This window comes from Hyperolius riggenbachi, chromosome 2 (assembly GCF_040937935.1).
Source record: "Hyperolius riggenbachi isolate aHypRig1 chromosome 2, aHypRig1.pri, whole genome shotgun sequence".
Lineage (NCBI taxonomy): Eukaryota > Metazoa > Chordata > Amphibia > Anura > Hyperoliidae > Hyperolius > Hyperolius riggenbachi.
Window position 1 is genome coordinate 102,668,957 of NC_090647.1, and position 25,113 is coordinate 102,694,069.

The 25,113-nt window shown below is 42.0% G+C and overlaps 1 long non-coding RNA gene across 1 annotated transcript in view; it reads left to right on the forward strand.

Moving 5' to 3' along the window:
* The window catches only part of LOC137543999 (uncharacterized), a 66,662-nt gene that overhangs the window by 20,968 nt on the left and 20,581 nt on the right, over positions 1-25,113 (forward strand). The window contains exon 2 of the long non-coding RNA XR_011025694.1: positions 16,579-16,663. This is a non-coding gene — a long non-coding RNA (uncharacterized lncRNA). The remainder of the gene's footprint in view (positions 1-16,578; positions 16,664-25,113) is intronic.

Below are 25,113 nucleotides of genomic sequence, written 5' to 3' on the forward strand. Positions count from 1 at the left end.
GCGGCTGGGTCCGCAGTGACGTCAGACGCGGAAGCAGCGGCCGCACCGCTTCCCACAGCAGAGGTAACTGAGCTATTCCTAACACCATCAGTGTACATAGTTGATGTGTGGTTTGAGACATCACCAATATTGGTACACGTTCATTTTATAAATTACAGCAAGATTAGAAACAATCGGAGGAGGTCCCTGCTCTTGCAATCTTACAATCTAGAGCATAGTGGGGTGGAAACACTAGAGAAGTAGACAAAGGAGTTAGCAGATGAGGCATTGGGCCTACACTGTGACAAGTTATAGACTGACCTGAACAGTTGCATTTTGAGAGTACATTTGAAGGTTTCCACGCTAGGAGCATGACTGACAGGCTGTGGGAGAGCGTTCCAAAGGAGAGGTGACGCTGGTGAGAAGTCCTGGAGTGAGAGGAGGTGACCAAGCTAGAGGACAAGAGGGTCTCCTGGGAGGAGAAAAGGCTCTGTGTGGGATGGTATAAAGAATTTCATCATCTATATTGGGGATAATTAGAATGAGTTGGGGAGTTGGTTAAGGAAGTGGGTTATATTCTGTCAGTTAAGTGACAGATAGAACCAAAGAAAATGTGTTTTTATTGTTGCCCCTCATTTCCTTACCCAGGACTACCATTTTACATCTAATGCCCCATACTCACGGGCAACATTTTTGGCCTGTCGCTAGCACACGGGAGCGTGTGCGCGACAGGCCAGCGACAGCTCGTCGCCAGGTCCCTCTGCATACACACGGCGGAGGGACCTGGCAGCTGACGCGAAGGAAGCTGTCGCTGAAGTTCCTCCCCCCCGCCGGAAGCTCAGGGTATTCCCTGCTGGTTGCTGTCGCTAGTCCGCATACTCACGCGGACTAGCGACAGTTGCGGTGGAGTTGTGGCGACAACTGTCACCGGGCGATTGACCACGCCAATCGCCTGGCGACAGGGGCGACGGTTCGGGGTGCGCGCCCGTGCAACGCCTCATACTCATGGGAGACCTGTCGCCGCAACACGCGCGCGCCGCGTGTTGCGGCGACAATTGTAGCCCGTGAGTATGGGCCATTAAAATCACAAAACTCTGTGGAGTCTCAGCAACAGGAAGTGAGGGTAGACTTCTCCACTGGGGATACCGTGAGCAATAAATAGTCAGTGTGTTTCCTAGATAGCATTAGTGCTTGAAATGCAGAGTGCACTCATTGCCTGAAGGACATTCTCGTGGCTTCTAGATAATCTAGACAATAAGTGACTTATTTCTTTGTTTGGATCTGGAAGTTAAGTGCTAGGCTGTTATGTTCACTTTATTTTCCTGGAAGTCAAGCACACTAAAGTCATTGTAACTGATTATGAATCACTGCAATATGAATATTTGGTGCCTGATCTATGCTATTGAAAGCATTGTTTGGAGATGACATAAAGGATGCACAAAGCTTTAGAATTGTAGCAGGAAATGAAGGTTGGCCTAGATAACATCTTCACTTCTGTGGTTTGAGAATACCCATCACACCCAGTGCAGTTCCATCCAGCTCTAGTGGCTTCCCATACACAAAACCTCTTCATTAGAAACTAGCCCTATAGTTGTGCGCCAATATGTAATGCCTATTCCGCAGTCTGAGAGTTTTCACTTGACCTGTTTTATTGGATTATGTCAAGGAATGGTTCTAGCCCTCCAGGCTCTGAGGCCCAGAAGATATTGCCCCATTTGGGGAGATTCTATTTTTCACCTCTTCTTCTTGGTAAACAATGTGTAAGGATCCCTCCTGTAGCGTATTCTGTCCGTTGCAGTGGAACTGCAAACAGACAGTTCTGGCTTATCTGCTTGCATTCGGTTGTGCATTCGCAACAAGTCTCAGTGTCATTTGCAATCGCTCTGCAGTTCTGGGCAGTTTAGGATGCTGTCATCATTCCACCAATTGCTTGTTGCAGCTGAGCTGCGGCCAGATAGCCCTGGATTTCCTGCATGCATGTTGTTGCATAATACTGCATGTATTTCTTATGGGACTCCTTTGCATTCACAGCCAGCTAGCAAATGGTAATCAAGCCAGCTCATTGAATTGAATGATTACCATTCAACTGTGTGGACATTTGCATACTTGCATCATTTGCTGATGCCAGTTTAAACGTCTGCCTCCCATTTTAGACACTGCCCGTCATAGTGGTCAGTACGCTGGTCTGCTGGGCACCTTGACACTCTGTTATAGATCTGTTATTGTAGTTCAATGTGACCTTATTTGTGCTTTAGCTAGTTTCTTGATATATATATATATATATATATTTTTTTATATATATATATATATATATATATATATATATATATATATATATATATATAAATATATATATATATATATATATATATATACAGACTTGATAATATATATTTATCCGTTAGTTGAGCCTTTTGTTATTTTTCTGTACTATTATTTATTGCCTTGTTCCCTTGTCTGATGGTCGTTCGCTGAATCTACGTTGGGTCAGTGAAGTCCACTATCCTTATAGCTTGGATTCTGCCATCACCATGTTAGTGACTGGTGGTATTCCTGCTACTCTTGTTTTTGGTAACGTAACTATAGGCTGCTGTTGCTATTTAGTTACGTTCTTTCCTGTAGCCTTGCCTGTATGAATGCTTGCTATCGCTACAGCAGCGCTTAGTGTTGCTAGCGTTCTGTCTGTCTGTCCGTTCCTAGTCTGGTTACTCAGACCATAGGCAGCGCAATATTGCACTGTGCTGCCATTGTGTCTTATTTGTAGTGATATCGGAAGCCCAGAGCTGCAGTTGCTCTGGACAACCTGTGTGTAGCCTCTTCCATTGTACAGCTGCTTAGCCTTGTTGCGCTGGGTGGTCAGAAAGTATGGACCCCCAGTATCACACAATGTGTAAGTTCGGCCTAGCTGAGCTTGTGTTTGCATAGTGATTTTTTTATATGAAAGATCTAGATCTATGGCAGTTGACTCATGCGTAGCATGTCTAACCACCACTGTAGGTGGCCAAAACGAGAACTCCACTAAGCACCATGTATTGTTTTGGCAGGACGTGAGTGCGGAGCAGTTGTCACTTAACAAAGAGGAGTTGCTGAATTCTGTTGTAACTGAGAGAACTTCTTTTTAATATCCTGCTAGCTTTTCTTCCGACTTTCCTCCAATGAGATAATTTTTCATCTTATCTAAAAACATTTGAGCACTTTTCAATAAAAAAAAATAGTAAAACATAGGTAAAATGTAATATTAAACTAATTTTTAGTAATTGTTTGAGTATTTTCTTGCTTGTTGGGAGCTATTGATAAGGTTCAAAAATATCTCCTTAGGGAAAACTCAGGAGAAATGTCAATAGGATATGGCCCAACATGTCTTCATATTACTAACTGATTATTATTTATTGTATTAGTGATGTTATATACACTCACTGGTCACATTATTGGGTACACGTGTTCATATGCTTATCAGCCAATCCCATAGCAGCAATTCAATGCATTTAGGCATCTAGCTATGATGTAGACAAGCTGTTGAAGTTCAAACAGAGAAACAGAATGGGGAAGAAAGGGGATTTACATGACTTTGAATGTGGCGTGGTTGTTGGTGCCAGAAGGGCTGGTGTAAGTATTTTAGAAACTGCTGGAAAATTGCAGAGATCTACCGGGACGTTCACGTACAACCATAAATAGGGTTTATAGTGAATGGTCTGAAAAAAAATATCCAGTGAAGCGGGAGCTGTGTGGATAAACATGCCTGTTGTCAGAGGAGAATGAGCCAACTCGTTTGAGAAAATCAAAAAGCAACAGAAGCTTAAATTACCACTTATTACAACCAAGGTTTGCAAAATACCATTTTTGATAATATAGCATGTCAACCCTGGAAGCAGATGGGCTTCAGTATCAGAAGGCCGCACCAGATCTCCCTTCTGTCAGCTAAGAACAGGAAAGGAAGGCTACAGTTGATTGTGCCCCTGAAATTGAGACTCCTCTGACCAGACAGATGGTAGGGTCAGAATTTGGCATGAGCAAAATGAAAGCATGGATCTATCCTGCCTGGCATCAACACCTTTGGGTTTCGGGTGACCTTGTCTTGGCACACTTTGGGTCCCAAAGTACTAACTGAGTAGTGTTGAAACGCCATAGTCTACCTTAGTTTTGTTGCTGATCATGTCCACCCCCATATGACCATCTGCTGATGGCTACCTCCAGCAGGATAATGTACTATGTCACAAAGCTCACACCTCAAACTGGTTTCATAAACATGACCATGAGTTCACTGTGCTCCAATGTCCTCCACAGTTACCAGATCTCAATCCAATAGAGCACCTGTGGAATAAGGTGAAAGGGATGATTCAGGTCATGGATGTGCATCCCATAAATGTGCAGCAACTGCATGATGCTATCATGTCAATATGAACCAAAATCTCAGAGGAACACCTTGTTAAATCTATCTCATGAAGAACTAGGAAAGCATTTGTGATCTTGGCCTACATATTAAAGCAAGCCTAAAGCTAAAAAAAAACTTGATATAATGAATTGTATGTGTAGTCCGGATAATGAATAGAACGTTAGTAGCAAAGAAAAGAGTTTCGTATTTTTATTGTTATAGCGTTTTTATTTTACAACATTGCATCATTCAGTCATGTTTGCAGTTTACAAACTACACACTGTATTTTAAGCTATAAAATGACCCTTTGAACCTTCCTGCAATAAAACCTTATCTCAAGCTGTCTCTCACTGTTTCTTGACTGTTTAAGTGCTTTAGAAAACTTGACAGTATCGACCGTAGTTGGGTCGAATAGTTCAGAGAAGCTCTTTTGCATAGAAAACAATATAAGACTTTTCTTCTTTGCTACTAATGTTATATTTCGTAGATACTGTATAGTACAATGGTGTGCATTCTGCTCACAGCTAGTCAGTTTGCACTCTCCATAAACGTATACTAGTTGCTCAAACTGGGTGTTGGAACAGAGCAATGGTCCGAGTTCCAAGCTTATAAACAGGTGCAAGGGAGGGGAGCAGGGCACATACCACTTTAGATGAGTTTTTTTTTTCTTTGTACAGTCATGTTACTAATAAAGCAGCCCATACACTCAGCCGATTTTCTGGCCGACCGATCGATCCCGATCGATCGATCGATAGATCGATTGCAAATCGGTTGGCCAATCGACCGATCGACGGCCGATTTCGATCGATTTTGATGGATTTCCATCGAACTTGCAGGGTGGAAAATTTAGGTCGATCTGATGAGATTGCTTATCAGTTTGCATTGGCCTTAATGGAAATCTGATGGCAAAAAAATGCCATCAGATCGAATTTCAATAGATTTCAAACTGAAATCTATTGGAATTCTATCCTGGTAAAAAATGTTCTAAAAACGCATCAGATAGATCATCAGATGCATTTCTTATCTGCTGCCAATCTGACGAGTGTATACTGTCCCTCAATGGAGCTCACTCTAATCTCTGCCATCATTAAAGTCCTGTCCAAAAGCTTATCAGTATGTTTTTGGGATGTGGGAGGATACTGGAGGACCTAGAGAAAGCCCATGCAACATGAGAAAAACATACAAATTTCATGCAGGTAGGGTCCAAGCCAGGAGTTGAACCCAAGGCATGAGTGCTAACACTATGCTGCTGTGCAGCCCTATTAAAGGGGCACTATGGCAAAAAACTGTAATATTTAAAATATGTGCAAACATAAATAAATAAGAGGTACATTTTTTACAGAGTAAAATGAGCCATAGATTACTTTTCTCCTATGTTGCTGTCACTTACAGTAGGTAGTAGAAAACTGACAGAAGCGACAGGTTTTGGACTAGTCCATCTCTTCATAGGGGATTCTCAGCAAGGCTTTTATTCTTTATTTTAAGATATTCCTTAAAAAGGATTTAAACAATGATGCTGTACAGCTTCCCTGCTCGTTACAGTTTTTTGGCAGTTGGGCAGAGCAACTGCCATTCACTAAGTGCTTTTGAAAATAAATAAATACCTGAGAATCCCCTATGAAGATGAACTAGTCCAAAACCTGTCGATTCTGTCAGATTTCTACTACCTACTGTAAGGGCCCTTTTCCACTAGCAATCGCTAGCGTTCACGCTGAACGCTAGCGATTGCTGAATCGCAATTACCGGCGATTCCCCGACGTTCGCGGCCGCGATTTTGCTATGCTATGCACTGCATAGCAAAATCGCGGCAATAATCGCTCCGCCACGCGATCGCGATCTGGTCAAAAACGAATCGCGGTAGTGGAAATGACCTACCGCGATTCCTATGTTAAAAGCAAACTGTAGCGATTTGACAAATCACGAGCGGTTTGCGGTTTTGCGATTAAGCAATCGCAAACGCTGTAGTGGAAAAGGGCCCTTAGTGACAGCAAGATAGGAGAAAAGTAATTTATGGCTCATTTTACTCTGGAAAAATGTACTTCTTATTTGTATATGTTTGCACACTTTACATTTACATTTTTTTTTGCCATAGTACCCCTTTAAGCTGTTCTTCTGTCTATACTAATGGTGATGGATCCCTTTTACAGATTAATATGATGTTGATCCTGATACTGTAGTACACAAACTTTTGTTTTTGCTATTCAGAGATCATATTCCCTCAGTATGTATGTAATGAGTCATACACAACCCTGCTAATCTCAATACTGCTTGCTGCTATGCTAAGAGCTCAATTTAGTAAATACACAATGAGAAAACAAATCCCAGTCACACTTCTACTAAGCAAAATAGGCCACACACACAGCCCGTTGTGGCACACCAGGAATTCATCAGGTGTTTCCTGGTTATCGTTCTGCTTCTGGCAATGGCTGTGGTGATTGCCAGCTGATAGCTAGCAATGCTGTATCTATAACCCGTCAAAATATGCAAGGACATTTATAAACATTTTTACTGACCAGAAACAGGATCTGTTAGCATATTTGACTTGAGATGGTTTTATTTTTATAACGCTTCAAGGACCTTTAACTCCTTAACTCCTTAAACTGATCTTCAAGTAAAACTAAACTTTATGATAGAATTAATTATATATGCAGTGCACATGAATGATAAACAGAACATTGGTAAACTGAAAATGGGTCTCGTATTTGTATGTTCTATTTACTTGTTTAAGTTTAAGATTGCACCAGACTGTCGCAGTTGCTATTTACAATCCACACTCTGGCTTGTTAACCACTTTGGTACAAGCGGTTTCTGGCCCCTTAAGGACCAGGGACCGCTGGTACGAAAAATCGGTACCAATGACATCATGCTGCACGGATTCGCCGTTACCACTGATCGCACCATTTCCCCATTGCTGAAGCTCACTCCCTCTTCCGTCACTATGACAGCAGAGCTCTACGAGCTGGTTAGGATCTGATTTCATTGGCTCCTGACCCTATGATCAATGTGAGCAAATGAGATTGGTTCACAGTGATCATGGGGTCAGGAGCCAATGAAATCGGCTTCTGACGGACTCATGGACCTCTGCCGTCATACCGACAACAGGGCAAGTGATCTACGTCCTGGCATAAGTAAGCTGCCATAAACAGGGCATAGATTTCAACTAGCATGGTCTGAAAGCAGTTAAGCTGCAAAAGAAGTAATGACACTTTGAACTTTACTGCAAATAAATCTTATTAGAAGCCTTATCTCACTGTTTCTCAGCTGTTTTAGCCTTTATTTACTTTTCAGAAGTTTGGGTGCTGCCATAGGTGCCCATCGTAATTTCAGCTACAGGGAGAAATTTGGGCGGATACCTGGCACCTGCTATTTTATTGGATGCCCACATTTTTGTGCAGGAGTATCTAGGGATAAACTTATTCAGGTGTAGCAGAACTCATGCAGAAGAACGTGATCAATTTGGTCGGGTTTGAAATGCTCTGATTTGCCGGTTATGATCACATGTCCCTTTTTGTTTCTTGTGTAGGCTAAAGCAAGATCAGATGAAATCAAAGCCCTTCAAATCTCCCCATCACATGCTACTCCATGAATTCTTCTCCATTTGAGCAACTAAACCCAAAAAAATGCAAAATCTGATGACCATTCTAATGAAACTGCTTCTACCTAAATCTTAAATAAAGTGACACTGAAGCGAAAAAAAACTTATCTAAAGAATTGTATGTGTAGTATGGATAATTATTAGAACATTCGTAGCAAAGAAAAGTCTCATGTTTTTATTTTCATTTATATAGCTTTTTTTTTTTTTATAACACTGCATCATTCTCTAATATTTGCAGTTTAAACACTACACTCTGCACTGTAAACAATGAAACAAAGTAGAACTTTCCTGCAGTAAAACCTTAAACAAACAGTGAGAGACAGGTTGAGATAAGTGCTTCAGAAAATAGTTCTGTGTTTGACCCAAGTTTGGTCTGAGACCTCAGAGAAGCTCTTTTGCATAGATAACTGAAGTTTCTTAACTCTTCCTGTACTGGAAACAAAATGAGATGGGTTTCTGCACTACAAATGTTCTATTTCTTAGCTGTAATACACATACTGTACAACTCATTATATCATAAGTTTATTTTCTCTTCAGATTCCCTTTAATGAGCTAACCCTTTAAATTAAAGTCAAATGGAAAAATAAAATGCCCTTGGTCAGCGTTTGCTACATCCTATGTTCTCTCATTGCGCCTCTCGCTGCCAGAAATTTCCGTATACAGTGTATGCAAAATCACGTCAAGAAAGCTGAAACTGCAAAACGGATACAGAGAAAAGCTGTATTTCACATAGAGGCATGCCATTGTGTGCCTGGAGCTCTATGATTACAAGTGAAAGCTGTGATTTGGCATCATTATGTTTTGCTTAAAGGTATATTTTATTTACACAAATGCAGTGATTGGGGCCCGTTCCAAGCCAGCTTTGTATTCCAGAAACAGCAGAAGTATTGTCACCTCCAAGAAATATCATTCTCCGTTTTACACCATCACGGGGACAAGGCTGCCTGGATTTAACATATGTTTCCAACTATACTGTAGTGAAACCATTCTGCAGTGATCTAAAAATAAAAAGAGACAACAGATGTCCCTTTAACCCCTTTCTATCCTCCCACGTTAAGCATAGTGTACAGCTCCGTGCTACGGTGACCAAGTAACTTTTAAAGAAAATTTCCAAGCAAATCTTAAAACTGAGTTTTTTGTTGGAACTTTCCAAGGTAAACCTGAATTGAGAGGGGATGTGACTAAAATCAGCTTTTTCCATGAGCTGGGCACCATATTGTGCCACCTACAGGGTCTGTTTTGAGATATCTTCAGACAACATGCCAGATTAGAGAAAAATCACAAATTAAAGGACCACCACAGCGAAAAAAGTAAAGCAGTTAAAATCTGACAGAATTGACAGGTTTTGGACTAGTCCATCTCCTCATGGGGGATTCTCAGAATTTCCTTTGTTTTCAAAAGCATTTCCTGAAGGGCAGTTGCTAAGTCTAGCTGCCAGTGTGCAAGTGAGTTGGGAGGCTAGCTGGTATCTTACTATTTGTGGCAGTTAAACGTAGGAAACTGCCATTCAGGAAGTGCTTTTGAAGACGAAGAAGACTTTGAGAATCCCCCATGAGGAGATGGACACATATTTCCGCATGCAACAAATAATTTTTAGTACTGTATATACTCGTATATAAGCCTAATTTTTCAGCACAAGAAAATGTGCTAAAAAGTTACCCCCCCCCCTCGGCTTATATGTTACTGGCAGAGGAGTTTAAGGATTGTACACGTGATCCTGCTCTTGCCAGCTGACTCCCTGCTGTGTCCGTGCCCCCCATCCCCTGAAACATCCCCTGAAACATGGTGTGCAGAGTGCGCTGCTCAAGACTACCTGTGTCCCCTGGCTTGTGGAGCAGAGCATGCAAGCAACGAGTTAGTGGTGCATAGATCAGGGGTTCTTCCTGTGTGACAATCGCTGTGTCTCATATCTATGATGCCATCTAGTTGCGTTTTGAGACACAGCTGTATCATCCTTGGGGAATATGCACATCTGGCTATGGGGAGGGGTGCTTATTTGTACTGGGGGCACATCTGGCTACTGTGGAGGTGGCTATACTTGGGAGGGGGCTTAAACATGAGTCAATCACTTTTTCCTGGTTTTTGAGGGAAAAGTGGGTACCTCGGCTTATACGTGGGTCGGCTTATATGCGAGTGTATACGGTAATTTTAGGGATATCATTTTAGAATAATGTTAAACAGAGGCCATTGTAAAAAGCTTTAGTTTAAGTTATCTATTTGTAGTGTTAACATTTTTCTTTTTTTACCAGTCACAAAATCAAACACACTTTTTTTTTTTTATTTTCTCCTTTCCCTTTTTATTCTTTATTAACAAAGCCATGGCTTTGGAGTTGGAGTCAGAACTATTTTGGCGACGGTGGTTTTACAAACTAAGGAGTCTGATGATTTTTTTTTTTTACCCTCTCCATAGCTGTGGTGTTGGAGTCGAGGAGTCGGAGCAATTTTGGGTACCTGGAGTTGGAGGTCTCATAAACTGAGGACTCTGAGTTGAAGTCATATGATTTTTGTACTGACTTCACAGCTCTGAACAAAGTGATTTTTTAAATTTATTTTTTAATTACACATTTAGTTGAGATGGTATTTTTCGATATGAACCAGTAATGTTTTGAATACATGTAAAAAGAATGGCGCCGGATTTAGATTTTTTTTTCCAACTGCCAAACAAGCAATATCTTCCTCTGTACATAGAACTCTCAGTAACAAACATTCTGTACAGATTACCTGGCAGAACTAAAGATATCAAAATGCTAAATTCAATTTTTAGAAAATGTATAACTTGGGTTTTTTTTTTTTTTTGTATATGCCAGCTGCCACTCCATGATTAGTGTGACATTGAGCCGTAATTGCCCCCAAAATTCCCCATATGATTTAACTGCCCCATGTACTGTGAACATACCTAACCATGTAAGTTGAAACGACAAACCCAGAAACACACTGCTTGCTGTTTCTCAGCAGCCAACACTTGCGGAATATTTTTTTTAAGCGACTTGATATCGTTAGCAGTTTTGTTGACAAGTTTTGCCCAGCTGGGAACATTCTTCAAGCTGGCTTAATATTGTCTATTTTGCATTTGAATTTGCGAAATTTGTGGTCCAGGTAAATTTCAGCTAGATTTCCAAACAGACGTTCAAGTTAACCGCAAGCGAAAGAGAAGTATATATGATTTGAAACACGTGTGTGGCACATGTGTGGACTGGTGCAGAACAGGAGAAAAAAAGAAAATTAGACTCAGCATTTTGCCAAATGCTGCAATTTTAAAACGTGCTTGTGGATAAATGAGCTGATACGCTGCAAATGTGTTAAGAGTAGTATATTAATATTAAAATTGTCCTTAAACTGCTGGGTAAACTGCTTGGATTGTACCCCTACTATAAACATATTTGGCATGTGTTGTAAATTTATTTACAGTGCTATTTTTTTTTTTTTTTTTTTTTGTGCTCAAAATGGCTGTGTTTTTGCTTTTTGAAGTTGAAAACCCTCTCCACGCATAGATAGATATTGGTGTTTGTTTCTCTCATCCCTGTATAGATTATAAAAAGTTATATTTTGTACTGGTTAAGGGCTCTTCCTCTGACAAAGGAGACCTGGGTTCTATTCTCGGCACTTACTGTTCAGTAACCTGGCACCTATTCAGTAGGATACCTTGCGCAACACTCCCTAACACTGCTACTGTCATGCCTGACCGCACCCTAGTGGCTGCAGCTCTGGCGCTTTGAGTCCGCCAGGAGAGAAGCGCAATATAAGTGTTACTTGTCCTGTGTCTTCTGATGTGTGGTCACCATAGCTCTGTCTGCCCCACCCCAGAAGACAGTAAGGGCTCAGCCACACTATGGGCTTGATTCACTGAACTGTGATAACTCATATCACGGCTGCGTTAGCGCTTTCTCACAAAATTGCGAATTGCCCCATGCAATCGCAAATATTTGTGCCTGAAAATTCGCGATTGCGTGCGAAAACGCTAGCGCAGCCATGATATGAATTATCACGGTTTAGTGAATCATGCCCAATGAGCGCTTGTGAGTAGCGCTTTTAAAAATCACTTGTGATTAGTGTTCTGAGCACTTTTTAAAAATCGCTCCCATTCACATTTATTAAAATCATGGTAAAAATCGCCATGACTTTTTGCAATGACAGGGATTTTTACGTGATTTTTACAGCGATTTTAATGAAAGTGAATGGGAGCAATTTAAAAAAAGTGTTCAGAAAGCGTGAATCAATCACAAAGCGCTCAGAAAAGCGATTATAGTGTGGCTGAGCCCTAAGAGATGGTATGCAATGCACCCACCCACTATGGGAGGGAAGATGAGTAACTGTCCACCACACTTCCTCACCTGTGGTAATAATGTCACTTGCCTGCCTCCCCACTGTGGCCTGTAAAGGGTGGAATATTCAAGCTGGAAGGAGGAAGTGACAGCAGCGAGGCTTTGAACACTAGCCGTCTAATAGCATGGGCGGCGGAATTATGGGTAAATAACCCTTTCACTCCCCACCGCACACCTGCTGTAATTACACCTCATTTGAATCATGAGTAATCACTCGTGATTAAGCTTGAAGGTCACCCCTGGCAACCACACCTGGGCCCCTGAACCAGCAGGGCCCTCCTTCAACTTCTCTGTTAGCCCTTTATTGGTACTAAGCTGGTAATGATCACCTCTATATGTGCTTTGATTGTTTGTAATCATGAATAGACTGTTCTCCACAGCCTACACCTCTCTGACACTGCAGCTGTACTTGGCTGGTTTTGGTGCTCCATATCCAGGGCCGGCGCTACCATTAAGGCAAAGGAGGCAGCTGCCCCAGGGCCCCAGAGCTTGTAGGGGCCCCCAGTGGCTACAAGAGGAAAACATTTTTTTTCAAAATCGGACTTATAGTTTTTGAGAAAATCGATTTTAAAGTTTCAAAGGAAAAAAAAACACATTTAAAAACCTGCCGACTTTAATGGTTAATAGCAAATCCACCTTAAATGCTAGAAACCCTAAATTTGCAGGGTATGCTAAGGAGATCATTAGGAATAAGAGGAAAAAACAATTTTTCAAAAAGACCTTATAGTTTTTGAGAAAATCGATTTTAAAGTTTCGAAGGAAAAAAAGTATACTTTTAAATGCGGTAAATGTCACTTTTAGTAGCAAACCTAACGGTAGTGTAATTTTACATGCATCAAACGAAAGCGCAATAAATTTCCTGACGGGGTTTCCAGGGGGTCTATACGCAGCCGCAGCGCTTTGGCCAGGGATCGCTATACAGCCGCAATATGGCTGTATGAAGATCCCTGGCATGTTTTCCTATTTTCCCAATTTTTTTTTTTTTTTTTACGTTTAGAGTGTGGGAATTTAAAAAAAAATTGTGGGGTCCCCCCTCCTGAAACTTTGTAACCCCTTGTTCCCCATGCAGGCTGGAATAGCCAGAATGTGGAGCTCTGACCGATTGGGGCTTCACACCCTGACTATACCAGCTGCAAAAAAGGTCTCTTAATGCCGATTTTTGTTCCGGGGTATATGTTGGGGGGGCCCCCCAGGTTTATTTTGCCCTGGGGCCCCATTGTTGCTTAAACCGGCCCTGTCCATATCAATTGTTATGTATAGAGCGCTTGAGGGGGCCCCAATGTAAAACCCGCACTGGGGCCCAGAGCTCCTAAGATACACTACTGGCGTTAGAGTAGGTATGTGCTCAACAGCCAGGCTTGTGGAGGGGGCTGAAAGGAGCCCATTTTTCTATAAAGCTGGAGTGCTGGCTTTCCAGAAGGCAGTTCACTGCACTGGGATGATATAGCAGAGTGCTTCATGAAAGGAGAGGATAAGAGGACTGTTGGTCCAGTCATGTGGCCCAGTGTGGTGTAATTCAATTGGTACATTTAAATACAAAATTTGCATACATTTACATACAAAATTTACATACGGTACATTTTCAAACATTTGTATACAAATTGGTCAGGGAAGAAATTCAGACTCCGGCACTCCATAGGAAAACTTCCGTTTATTGAAGCCACACAGCAACAAATACAACAGATGCCCCTTCTGTCTACAGCTGTTTCACGTGAGTTTCACGCCTCCTCAGGACACGTGAAACTTGCATTATCCTGCATCAAGTTGGAATGATTTGCGTCTCATTGATCATCCCTAGTCATGAGTGAGATTGGCTTACTATTTGGCTCTTTAACGGAAGATTTAGGCACTGCAACTCAAGATTTACGATTTAGACCGAATACTAGAGCGGTAATGTAGGTAGAGCGGTTAGCTTATTATATATAAAAAGGGTCACATGTGGTCCCGACATCAATATTACAGCTTTGTCCCACTCTTATGATTCAGTTATTGCACAAACTTAAAGAGGAACTGTATCCAAGGATTGAACTTAATCCCAATCAGTAGCTGATACCCCCTTTCCCATGAGAAATCTTAACCTTATCTCGAATAGATAATCAAAGGGCTCTATGTGGCTGATATTGTGGTGAAACCCCTCCCACAGTGTGATGTCAGCCAGCACCTAGGTACTGACATGACCCTGCGGGAGTATTGTTGCATTGTGGGAAATAACAGCGCTTTCCAACTGCCAAAAAAGCAGCATCTCCTTCCACAGACATCACCTGTCCGCAGTAAAGATGTCGCTATGTCAGTGGTTCTCAAACTTTTTCAGGTTAGGGTGCCCTTAATGGCTTTGAAATATTTTTCAAGTCACCCCTAAAAACGAACTATGCCGTTATGACCCTTTTTCAGCAGCATCTCTCCCTCATTTAAAGAGACACTTAAGCCTCCCCCCCCCCCCCCCCCCCAAAAAAAATATCAGTTTTACTCACATGGGGCTTCTGCCAGCCCCCTGCAGCTGTCCGGTGCCCTCGCAGTCACGATCGGATCCTCCGGGCCCCCGCCGCCAGCTACTTACATTTTCGGCCGACAGGCTTACTGTGTCTGCGCAGGACTGGCCACGTGTCTCCTTCTACGTAGTCCCGCGCAGGACGCTATTGTGGACAGGAACGTGTAGGAAGGCTACACGTGGACAGGCCTGTCGGCAAAATGAAAGTGGCTGGCGGTGGGGGACAGGAGGATCCGATCGTGACTGCGAGGGCACCAGACAGCTGCAGGGAGCTGGTAGAAGTAAAACTGAGTTTAAGTGTCTCTTTAAATCGGAGAGGAAAAATTTTACAATGGCCAAACCATGATTAAATAATTTATAAATAATTATTGTAAAAATGAAGCACTTTTTTTCATTACGTTATTTCACTGCAATTCCTCTTTAAAGAAAAACTGTGGCCAATAATTGAACTTCATCCCAATCAGCAGCTGATTACCCCTTTCCCATGAGGAATCTATTCCTTTTCACAAACGGATCATCAGGGGGGTCTGTATGGGTGATATTGTGGTGAAACCCCTCCCACAAGAAACTCTGAGGACCATGGTCCTGGCAGTTTCCTGTCTGTGAACCTTGTTGCATTGTGGGAAATAGCTGTTTACAGCTGTTTCCAACTGCCAAAAAAGCAAGCAGCAGCTACATCACCTTCCAGCAGTAAAAATGTCACCATGTGATAAATGTCAGAATGTAAATCAGGGAGAGGAAATATTTTACAATGGGCAAACACTGACTAAATCATTTATACATAATTATTGTAAAAATGAAGCACTTTTTTATTACATTATTTTCACTGCTGCTTCTCTTTAAAGAGACTCCGTAACAAAAATTGCATCCTGTTTTTTATCATCCTACAAGTTCCAAAAGCTATTATAATGTGTTCTGGCTTACTGCAGCACTTTCTACTATCACAGTCTCTGTAATAAATCAATGTATCTTTCCCCTGTCAGACTTGTCAGCCTGTGTCTGGAAGGCTGCCAAGTTCTTCAGTGTTGTGGTTCTGCTATGAACTCCCCCTTCCAGGCCCCTCTCTGCACACTGCCTGTGTATTATTTAGATAAGGGCAGCTTCTCTCTTCTCTCTTATCTTTTACAAGCTGGATAAATCGTCCTCTGAGCTGGCTGGGCTTTCACATACTGAAGAATTACAGACAAGGGCAAAGCTGTTTGCAGGAAGAAAAGCGAGCAGCCTGAAACTTCAGTGCATGAGAACAGGGGGAAAGAAACACACAAATGATCTCTTGAGATTCAAAAGGAAGGCTGTATACAGCCTGCTTGTGTATGGATGTATTTTCTATGTGTGGACATACTGTACATCAACCTACTTCCTGTTTTGGTGGCCATTTTGTTTGTTTATAAACAAACTTTTTAAAACTGTTTTTAACGACGCGAGGAGCGGCGAAATTGTGTCAGAGGGTAATAGGAGATGTCCCCTAACGCACTGGTATGTTTACTTTTGTGCGATTTTAACAATACAGATTCTCTTTAAGTTAAGAATTTGAGGACACAAGAAGACATTTGCCCAATCTGGCCATTACTGATTGAATAGGGTGGCCATATCATATCTGTAGGGTGTAGGTTAAAATACACTAGACATTATAATAATATGATGTCCGAGTCTTTCAGTATGAGAGATGCTTTACTAAGAATTGAGTACTGGTACTAATGTTTTAAATCCTTCTTTTAAATGCTGATACTTGCTAAAACAGAAGGGAATATGTTAGGCACGCAAATTAAACGAATCTAACCGTTTTGTTTTCTTTCTTTCTTGTGTTTTTTTTTTTTAATAGGTTTGGATTTAAATGAAGAATGGTTGGACTTCGGCCAGGTTTTTTAATACTGTCCGTTCCTACGCTTGGAAGAGTTTTACATAAAGTAAGTGATGTACATCATCTCATTAGACCAGGCCTGGTGATCCTGTCTGTGCTATGCCCTTTGTTTATAGAAGAGTTAGCTGTAGAGTACGATCCCAGAAAAGTGGTGGTGATTTTGCGCTGCAATGAAACCCTTGCAGTGGAGAGGAGGAACTTGTAGTCTTGTACTGTGCAGAATATCACACTGCAAAGAGGCCAGACCATTTATGGACTGGTAATACTCAGCAGAAGAAAACCCTTTACCAATTTATGGTGAGCAAAAATGAATTAAAGAAACTTTTAAATGCGGCACATTGCAACTGATTTCAAAATGTGGGCGGTGGCCGGAAGCGCTCAGCTCGGCTTGCGGTGTTGTAACAGAATCCGATGCACTACAGTGGCAACTCGCATGTTCGAACGCGCCCTTTGTCATTGCTTTGCAATAATTTTAGTCATCAGGCTGTGAGCATGGTGTAAACATACCCTTAAAGAGACACTGAAGCGGGAAAAAAATTATAATATAATGAATTGGTTGTGTAGTATGGATAATTATTAGAACATTAGTAGCAAAGAAAATATTCTCATATTTTTATTTTCAGTTATATATTGTTGTTTATAACACTGCATCATTCTCTAATATTTGCAGTTTACACACTACTCAGCATTCTAAATGATTTTACAGAGCAGGCCAGTGAACTTTTGACCTGTCCTCTGGAGAGAAAAAGAAAATACAGTGACTGACAATTGAGATAATAAGCTTCAGAAGTCAGAGCTCTCTGAGACTTTGAAAGTGGTGGAGCTCAATAGGTCTTTTGCATAGATAACAACTGGAGTTTCTTAACTCTTCCTGTACTGGAAACAATATTAGACTTATGTCTCTGCTCCTAATGTTCTATTTCTTACTACACATACAAATCATTATATCATATTTTTTTTTCACTTCAGCGCCTCTTTAAGGTGCGTACACACGTCCAACCTTTTCAAACAACTTGTCATCCGACTTGTCGTTTGAACGACTTGTAGTACAAACAAGTCATTCAGACTTCATGTACACACTGACCAACAAAGCGGTTGATTTGCTAATTTACATATCGTTTAAACAACTTTAAAATGGACAATGGCCAGGATAGAACAATGGACTAGATTAAATGACTAATCAAACAACTTGTTGTTTGATTTTCTATTAGTGACCAACTAATAGACATTCAAACAACAAGTCGTTCGATCAGTCATTTAATACATAAAGTCGTTTGTACACATGTACGAACCTAACAGTCAATTAAACTACAGTTGGAGCAACAGATCTGCTAAGCAGATCCGGAAAATCGGCTTTCATCAGTCGCTCGACAGCGCATACGTACGTCCAACTTGTAGTTCAAATGACAAGTAGGTCGACAAGTTGTTTGAAAAAAGTTGAACGTGTGTACGTACCTTTACAGTATAGTGAGTCACAAACGTCCAACTGAATCCGATGTGCTGCAGTGGCCACGCACATGTTTGAACACGCCCTTTGTCATTGTTTTGCGATAATGTAAGTTATTATGCTATGCGCATAGTGTGAACATACCCTTTTGCTGACGCGCTCAAAATGCTGCACGTCCTGCAATTGCGATTACCCCTAATCGCAATCGCACTAATGGGTTGTGCCTCACTGGCTTTTATTGGCAAAGTGTTTTTGCGATCATCAGCAATCCCAAAACGCTGCCAAAAATGCGCTAGTGGGTTCCAGGCCTAAGGCTACTTCCACACTATATGCTTCATGATAGGATAAGATTGCAAAGCAACTGCGAAAAGTCACATCTTGTTGCAATAGGATGCATACAGGACACTGAAAGTATGCTTCACTGCCACTGTAAACGTGTTATTGTGTTGGAATCCACCACTGATGTGCTGATGTGAACATACCATAGAAATATAATTGTGTTGTGATGCGATTATATTGTTTGTTGCAACGGAACGCAAAAGTGTGAAAGGAGCGTGATTGTGCTCTTGTGTTTGTGACCATGCCACAGAATAAAAACTCCATTTTTATTTATCCAGGACAGCCTGAATTCATAAGGCCACGTCCTGTGACTAAGAGGCTCCTCCCCTCTACCTATACTACAATATTGACATACAGTAATACTTATTGGAATGCTATCTGCCAATGCGTCTGTGTCTCACCAAAAGTAATAAAATAAATATATAAACAGCAGAGCGCTCAACAATAGCTAAAGACCATCTATATTATAAATTTATAATATAGGTGGTCTTTATCTATTGTTGAGCGCTCTGCTGTTTATATATTCACGTCCTGTGACTGCAACGGATGGGTAAAGGGGCGCTGCGCGTTATCCGAGCATTGCGCTGCACACAGTAAAGAAAAAGTATGCTTCACTGTAACCGTTAATGGCGGTAACGCCATGTTGTACCTAAGCGCACCCGCCACAATGGGAATTTCGGATAGATGGTGCCTGTCAGTGCGGTGGTCCGCGGTAGAGCAGTGTTCCCTAACCCCGTACTCAAGGCCCACCAACAGTGCATGTTTTGTGGAAATCCACTGAGGTAGATAATCCGCTCTGCTGAGACTCTAATTACCTCACCTTTGCATGTCTGTGGTTTTCTGCAAAACATGTACTGTTGGTGGGCCTTGAGGACAGGGTTGGGAGCTCTGTGTTAGAACATCCGTTATGCCACACCTGCAACTTACCACTGTGAAAAAAAAAGGATCAAGTATTGTTACTTACTTTTCAGCAATCCCCACTATAGCCTGATATGTCTCAGGTGACAGCTGAAAATGTTTCCCATCCAAAACCATATTTCATAAATGTAGCTAAGGCTGCACGGTTTTTCGGTTTTAAACCGAAACCGTGGTTCGTGTGAAGACGATCTGGTGATCGTCAGTATCCTCGGTTTTCAGAGTGCCCGCTGTCTGTTCCCTTGTGTTGTACGCTTGGCCCGCCTCCCGCTGCGCCGAGGAGATCCACTGATTGGCCAGAATCAGAGAATATTTATTATTGTTAATGAGCCGGGCAGTGGGGGGCGGATCCACTCGAGCGAGCGGGCACACAGCTTCATCAATCATTGGATAGCGATGGAATGACAGCAGCAGTAGGCGGAGCTGTACAGAGCGTACAGCTCCGCCTACCGCTGCCGTCATTCCATCGCTATCCAGCGATTGGGAAAGCTGTGTGCAGCTCGCTTGAGTGGATCCGCCCCCCACTGCCCGGCTCATTAACAATAATAAATATCGACTGCTTCTGGCCAATCAGTGGATCTCCTCGGCGCAGCAGGAGGCGGACCAAGCGTACAAGACAAGCGTACAGACAGCGGGCACTCTGAAAAAACTGCAGATACGGACGATCACCAGATCGTCTTCACATGAACCGCCCCCGCTGCCCGGCTCTTAAGCAATCGTCCGCCGCAGTACCTGGCTAAACTATACTGGGGGCATTGTGAATTTAGTGCTAAAGCTCGATTTGAAAAAAATTGTGAAAAAATCGAAACCGCAATTTTTGAGAGAAAAATCGCAATTTTAATTTTTACCTAAAATCGTGCAGCCCTAGTAGCCCACATTTGGTGGATCACTCATGTGGTTCAGTTTTCAGCTTAGACTGCACAAATATTCGTCAAGTGTTTAAACTCCTCTAGAATGTTCTTGCGTCATTCCCATGGATGGCATTGGGCCCGTATCCAGGAGAGACATCTCAGGGCGATTAAATTGGGGGGATTGGGGGGGGGGGGCGTGCCTACATTCAGAGCCTGTGTCCAAATGGGCCTTAACCCTTGCAATCACGTCCTAACTTCACGTATTTAATGTGGGCTGATAAAACGCCTGGAAAACATGTCGATGAATGCATACAAATCCATTATGATCTTTACCAGACGTTACTGCCTGTATAAATTAGGCCTAAGCCAGAAAATATATATATAAAAAAAAGTTTAAGTACATTTGATGGAGAGCCAATATACTTTTGCTTTAACACAGTTTGGGCAGATCTAGGTGTATTCCAAGCCATTTAAATGTTCTTGGTCAACCTTGAAGTGGATTCAGAATGTTGACAAATATGACAAGTCTGGTTTTCAGTGGAATATGAGTATAACAGATGGTAAAGAGTACTGCGGAGCACTGCCAGAGGCCTAAGTTCATTTTATTTCACCATTGTGGAGGAAGGAGGGCTAGGTACCGGGGAGGGGGGATAATAAAGGGAGCGAGTGTAAAGAATATTAATCTTTCTAGATTTCAAGGCAGCGCTACACAATGCAAGCGAGGATCTGGGTTTTGTTTTCTGTGCTTGTTTAGTCTAGTAATGAACCTGACACCTTGGCCGATGTTGAGAAGCAGCAAATGTGAAGTACAGTACACATAATAAAACATTAGCTGGCCCCCGCGATCTGGTGTACGTTACAGTGACCAATTTATAATCTCGGAAGCCGCCTCGCAATTTCTATGTAACAACGTACAAACTTATATAATGTGTTGGCCTTGACCCTTTCTGAACATTCATCACTTCTATCCCCGGGGATATTAATTCAGTATTATCTTTACTTGTGGTTCGTTGAGTTAAATTCAGGATTTCTAACTTTTTTTTTTTAGTATTTTTTATTTTTTTCAGTGCTCATGTCAAAATACCTGATGGCTTCCAATTGACTATTTCAGTTGGCGAGTTGAGTCCGCTCTCAAATTACACCAGCTAAGCATAACAAGCAAATCACAGTGTACCCTCGCAGTCTGTTAATGCAATTGTATCACACACTGAGCGGTGCCTTTTCCAAATAAACTTCAGCTGATAGAGAAAGAGAAATAAGCTTGAAGCCCCAATTCACTTAGGAAGGGATTTAACATGTGTTACTGTGTGTTATTAATGGAATGGCTTCTAAATTAATTGGAATCGCTAGTGATGAAGAGGATGCACACCACTTGAACCTCCCTCGGGCATTATCCCAACTTGCCCAAGTCTGATTAATATAAACATATCTAAATATTTCTCCTATAACGTTGGGTGTGAGGTTGGGTAAGGCATGAGGTTGAGAGAGGACACTGAAGGGGCAAGAGATAGGGAGGATTGATAGATTGAAGAGCGAGAAAAAAATCTCAGCTGTCCATAATATAGCTTGGGGGTGACATCTGTGAATGTGAAAATAACCTACTTAAAGGACCACTATCGCTAAAAAAAATAATAATTTTAAAATACATGTAAACCCATACAAATAAAAAGTACATTTCTTCCAGAGTAAAATGAGCCAGAAATTACTTTTCTGCTATGTTCCTGTCACTTACAGTAGGTAGTAGAAATCTGACAGAACCGACAGGTTTTGGGCTAGTCCATCTCTTTGTGGGAGATTCTCAGCAAGGCCTTTATTCTTTATAAAGACATTTCTTGAAAAGTATTTATATAATGATGCTGGCCAGCCTCCCTACTCGCTTCGCACTTTTTTGGCAGTTGGGCAGAGCAACTACCATTCGCTAAGTGCTTTTAAAAAAGAAAACCTTGAGAACCCCCCATGATGGAGTATTTCAAAACCTGTCAGTTCTGTCAGATTTCTACTACCTACTATAAGTGATAGTAACGCAGGAGAAAAGTAATTTATGGCTCATTTTACTGTGGAAGAAATATACTTCTTATTTGAATGTGTTTACATGTATTTTTTACGATTTTCATTATATTGGGCCTTAAAATGTGCAACCTTTTCATGAGGAGAGCAGCCATATTGGTTTTGCTTCTAGGAAGGGCTTGGGCTAGCATTTTATTGCACTACATATGCTCCCTAAGGCTACTTTCACATTGACATGTTGGGAGACCAGGGTTTGAATCCTGGCTAGGGTCAGTACCCGTTAAGTAAGCAGTTCAAGGAAAGGCTCCCTAACACTGCAGGGTGGCCTTGAGCGCGTCCCAGTGGCTGCAGTGTCTTGAGCGTTTTGGGTCTGACAGGAGAAAATCGGTATCCAAATGTTCGGATTATAATTGCATTGCAAGCGTAATTCGCTTATATTATAATGGAATGTTCACATTGGTGAGTTAGCAGGGCGGCAGATTCCATCAGAATAAAGCGACCAATGCTATGCGGTACTGGACAACATGCGCATTTACACTGCCGTGACGCATACTTTTCATGTACTGTACCCTTCACTATGTTGCATTGCATGTGTAACGTACAATAGGCCTGATCCAATTCACACTTTTTCCTAAATGTTTTCCTTTGGGATATTTTCACATCTATTGCGATGTAGAGCCACCGGAAAACAAAAAAAATACTTAGATTAATAGGCACGACCGTTTTATCAGATCAGGTTATTTTGAACACACAAAAATTAGTGCTCTGAAGGGAAAAAAAGCTTTCTTATGTTTTGATCTATTAGAGTATGGAAGTGATTGCTCCCAGCTCACCTCTACCCCAGAACCAAAGCACAATCATTCTCCGAGTCAGCAAGAAGTTGGTGTTTGATCTTTTTCCATTGCTTTTGTGACCTACTACTTAGGCAAATGATCACATAATCTGTGTCCAACATGAATATTTTAAGCATTTGATATTGTTAGACACTTTGAGCAAAGTTAGAAGCAGTGATTTATTTAACAAACACAGACCAGCACAGAACATTTATAGCGCGCTTTTCTCCTGGCGGACTCAAAGCACCATAGCTGCAGCCACTAGGACGCGCTCTATAGGCAGTAGCAGTGTTAGGGAGACTTGCCCAAGGTCTCTTACTGAATGGGCGCTGGCTTACTGAACAGGTAGAGCCAAGATTCGAACCCAGGTCTCCTGTGTCTGAAGCAGAGCCCTTAACCATTGCACTATCCAGCCCCCATTTCGAGAAATGTATAACAGTGTATGGTTCATAATAAACTTCCATATCCCCATAAGGCACTCCCTAGTTGGCTTGTGCAACCACCATTCATTTCAAGTGCTTTTGAAAATCAATTACTGAGAATCCCCATGAGGAGATGGATTAGTGCACAATCTAAGATCTGCACACGAGCTTCTTCTATCCTCTTCTAAATTACCACCTCACATTCACGTGTACAAGACTTCTCACGTGCCTCACCCCTCCTCTGGAATGCCCTTCCACAACACATCCGCCATTCTCCCACCTTTGAAATCTTTAAAGGAATACTTAAGCCCAAAAAAAAAATGATATTTACTCACCCGGCGCATCCCTCAGCCCCCTGAAGCTGGATGGTGCCCTCGCAGCCCCGCTCCGATCGTCCTGTCCCCGCCGGCGGCTACTTCCGGGTTCGGCGACAGCCGCCAACAGGCTGGGAACGCGGCTGATTCTCCGCGTTCCCAGCCGCTATATCACCCTCTATGCTGCTATAGCGTGTATATATATACGCTATAGCAGCATAGAGGGTGATATAGCGGCTGGGAACGCGGAGAATCAGCCGAACCCAGAAGTAGCCGCCGGCGGGGACAGGACAATCGGAGCGGGGCTGCGAGGGCACCATCCAGCTTCAGGGGGCTGAGGGATGCCCCGGGTGAGTAAATATCATTTTTTTTTTTTTTTTGGCTTAAGTATTCCTTTAAACGCTCCCTCAAACCCCACCTTTTCCGACAAGCATATTCTCTAGCTTAGGCCATGCACCCACTAAATTACCTAATTACGCACTGCCTGTACATATACTGTATACTTCCCCACCTCTTGTTTCCACCCCATTCCTTTAGATTGTAAGCTCGCAAGGGCAGGGCTCTCACCCTTTTGTGTCATGGAATGTTATTAATTTAATTGCTTGCACACTGTTAGACATTTATACATTTTAGTCATCATGTTAAATCAAATTGTAATCAGCAGTGCTGTATCTTGTATCAGTGTTCATATTTGATGTATATCATCGTCTGTATCATTATGTATCCCTTGTTTGTTTTCTTACATTGTACAGCGCCACGGAATATGTTGGCGCTTTATAAATAAATAATAATAATAAAATAATAATTTGTAGCATTTATACTGCTTAGTGTAATTAACAGGAACATAAGAAAAAAAATTACTCCAGCAACCATGTGGGGTATGTGTATGGGCGGAAGAGTGAGGAGCCAGTGGCAGACACCAACAGGTAAAGTATTCATGCATGAGGCAGCGGAGGAATCGGGACAGATTTTACACTAGGGTGAACAGCACCGGGGGAGAGGAGGCAGCGTTACCAGGCCAATTCCCACGAGTTTTCATGCTGAAGTCTATCGGGAATCGGCCTGCGGTGTATGGGCATCTGACAGATCTCTATTATTATTTAGTATTTATATAACGCCGACATCTTCCGCAGCACCGTACAGAGTGTATTGTCTTGTCACTAACTGTCTCTCAGAGGAGGCTCACAATCTAGTCCCTACCATAGTCATATGTATATGTATTGTGTAGTGTATGTATCGTAGTCTAGTGCATTATTTTTCTTAGAGGGAAGCCAATTAAGTTATCTGTATGTTTTTGGCATGTGGTAGAAACCGGAGTGCCCAGTGGGGAGACCCATGTAGACACGGGGAGAACATACAAATTCCGTG